This window comes from Colobus angolensis, unplaced genomic scaffold (genome assembly GCF_000951035.1).
Source record: "Colobus angolensis palliatus isolate OR3802 unplaced genomic scaffold, Cang.pa_1.0 Scaffold188, whole genome shotgun sequence".
Classification (NCBI taxonomy): Eukaryota; Metazoa; Chordata; class Mammalia; order Primates; family Cercopithecidae; genus Colobus; species Colobus angolensis.
The window spans coordinates 2,244,377-2,247,753 of NW_012115021.1; the positions used below are offsets into that span (position 1 = coordinate 2,244,377).

The 3,377-nt window shown below is 43.8% G+C and overlaps 1 pseudogene; it reads right to left on the reverse strand.

Moving 5' to 3' along the window:
- LOC105510464 overlaps positions 1-2,279 on the reverse strand; it is a 4,610-nt pseudogene extending 2,331 nt beyond the window's left edge.
- Between the last annotated feature and the right edge of the window lie 1,098 nt (positions 2,280-3,377).

Here is a 3,377-nt window from a genome sequence, read left to right on the forward strand (position 1 = left end):
GGGAGGCGGAGCTTGCAGTGAGCTGAGATCCGGCCACTGCACTCCAGTCTGGGCGACAGAGCGAGACTCCGTCTCAAAAAAAAAAATAAAAAATAAACCAACCCAATTTCTAGGAACAAGAAGGCAAAGGGTGAGGCAGCTGGTTGGGAACAAAATGACTTTAAACAATTGCCCCCAGGCATGGGGAGAGGGGCGCAGGGAGGAATGAAAGTCCCATATTCATGTCTTTCTGGGCCTGCAGGCCTCACATAGCCCAGACTGTTCTATTTTTCTTTTCTCAAAACCACATAATCATATTAATAGGTGCTAAAAGCAACCATTCCTAATCAAAACTTAAACAGGGCTAGATGGAAACTATATAAACAAAACTAAGGATATTTACTGAAAACCAACAACAAGTGTTATTTTAAATGTCAAAACACTGGAAATATTTCATTAAAATCAAGAACAAGATTCTTGATGCTTACTAACATTATTATTTACCATTGTTTTAAGGCAGTGGTTCTCAACCCCAGATGCCTATTAGAATCATCTGGGACGCTTTTAAATCTATGTATATATACACACCAATTAAATCTCTGAGCCTAAGGGCCTGCCATTGGAGGGTTTTTTGGTGTTTTTTTTTTGTTTTTTTAAAGCTTCCTGGCTGATGCTAATGTGTAGTCCAGAATGAGAACCAGTCTTAGAGGTTTCAGCAAATGCAACATAAAAAGAAAATAAAGCAGCAGGCATCCTCACTGGGAAAGAAAGAGGGTTGTTAGATAAAATACAGAACACCCAGGTAAATTTGAATTTCAAATGAATCATGAATCACTTTTTAATATAAGTATGTGCCATACAGTACTTGGGACATACTTATATTAAAAAATTATTCCTTATTTATCTGAGATTCATATTTAGCTGGGCATTCTGTATTTTTGTTTGCTAAAGCTGGCAACCCTAAAAGAAGAGATATAAATGAATTCCATTTGCTGATGCTATAATTGTCTACCTTGAAAACCCAAGAGACCCCGTCACTGGCAGCGAATCCATATGGTTCTGCAGCGACCTCAATTCTTGGCTCCTCAGAAGAAATAGTTCAACTGAGGGGCATAAGGCAGAAAAAGGGACCGAGGCAAGTTTCAGAGCAGGAGTGAGTTTATTAAAAAGCTTTAGAGCCAGCTGGGCGCAGTGGCTGACGCCTGTAATCCCAGCACTTTGGGAAGCCAAGGTGGGCAGATCATTTGAGTCCAGGAGTTTGAGAGCAGCTTGGGCAACATGGCAAAACTCTGTCTCCACAAAAATACAAATATTAGCTGGGTGTGGTGGTGTGTGCCTGTAATCTCAGCTACTCGGAAGGTTGAGGCACAAGAATTGCTTGAACCCGGGAGGCAGAGGCTGCAATGAGCCGAGATTGCACCAGTGCACTCCAACATGGGCAACAGAGTGAGACCCTGTCTCAATAATAATAATAATAATAATAAAAGCTTTAGGGCAGGAATGAAAAGAAAGTAACGTACACTTGGAAGAGTGCCAAGGGCGCGTCTTGGCGGTCCAGTGCCTCATTTCACCTTGGACTTGGGGTTGTATATGCTGGCCCACTTCTCACATCTTGCATCCTTTTTCCCTTGATTCTTCCCTCAGCGGGGCTGCCCACATATGCGGTGGCCCGCCAGCAATTGGGCGGTGAGCATGCGCAGTGTGTTTATTGGAGGTGTACGCATGTTCACCTGAGGCGTTCTTCCCTTTACCAATAGAATGCCCCCAGAAGGTCATATACACTTAAACTCCTCCATTTTTGCCCCTTAATGCACATGCTCCAACCCACTCGCCCAATTCCTGAGCTCTTATTGGGAAGCTGCTGATCATCAGTTTCAGGTGTTTTTATCTATTGGGAAACTGCTTTTCCCTGGTGCTGGCTGTGACCAATTATTATTTTAGAGAGACAGTTAACCGACTGACCATCACCTGATGGTCACCTGACATCTGACATTCCTGGTGGTGGTTGGCGGGGAAGGGGAGAGGTGCTCTCTTGTCCTCTTTATGTCTGACTAGCTACCTACTGTAACAATTCTATTAAAAAACTTTTAGAATAACAATATTTGGTAAGGAGACCGGATACCAGATACAACAGTAAATAGGCTTTTTTGAAGAAGTACCTATGAGGTCATAGGGACAGGACTTGGCCCACGCCCACTAATGTATTTTTCCATACATACTGACCAGACCTTGCAAGCTGTTTGAAGAAACTAAGATAAACGGCAACTCCCAGTAAATCTTAAGACTCCTTACCCGCTCATGGTAGGACCTTGAAAACCTAAAATAAGCAATACCCCAACATAAATCTCACTCAAAGGAGTTAACCCTATCACCCACATGTGCACAAGATCTTTACTAAACCTCCCGCCCAAGGAGGGGCTGATGTGCCATTTTCTGATGGTGTGATGTATGTGTTAGCATAACCCCTTACTACACCTGTGCTTCCTGAAGTCCGCCCTGCACGTGTAGACACTCCCCTAAACTCATGAATTATATATATCGCCCTCCTTAAGACACCACAGTGCACTTTCCTCAGAGGCAGCTGGAGAAGTTTTTTCTTCTGCACTGTCTCCCTTACGCCCAACCTTTCTGGGCATGTCTTAATCAACCTTGTCTGGAAAAAGTTTGCCTGGCCTCATGTCTGTCTGTATTCCTTCCCTTCCTTTTTTCCTTCCCTTTCTCCTCTCCTTCCCTTTCTTCTCTCCTTCCCTTTCTCCTCTCCTTTCATTTCCTTTCCTTGTGTGATCTCGGCTCACTGCAACCTCCACCTCCTGGGTTCAAACGATTCTTCTGTCTCAGCCTCCCGGGTAGCTGGGATTATAGGCATGTGCTACCATGCCCAGCTAATTTTTGTATTTTTAGTAGAGACAGGGTTTCACCATGTTGGCCAGACTGATCTCGAACTCCTGACCTCAGGTGATCCACCCGCCTTGGCCTTCCAAAGTGCTGGGATTACAGGCATGAACCTCCATGCCCAGACAGGAAAGGAGACTTTATTTCTTATAGAGGGTTATATAGCCTGCAGGCTGGCTATCCTACAGGCTGGGAAGTGTAACCTCCAGCAGACACTTCGAGGGAGTGGAGGACAAAGATTTATGCTGAACGGGTTACATCCCATGTTCACTTTGGGGTGGAGACTTAACATTTAAATAGATAATAATTAGGTCCTATCAAAGCTGTAGTGATGGCTGGTAGAACAGAGGGTTGGGGGTTCACTTAGTGTTTGGTGGTGGGTGAGCTGCAATTGCATCAACATTGCTTATCTCAAAACCGTGCTTGTTTAGTTGCTAGAATAAAAAGGAAAAGAAAAATCCTTGTGGCAATTAGAACATAGTTGAATCCTTTTTTTTTTTTTTTTT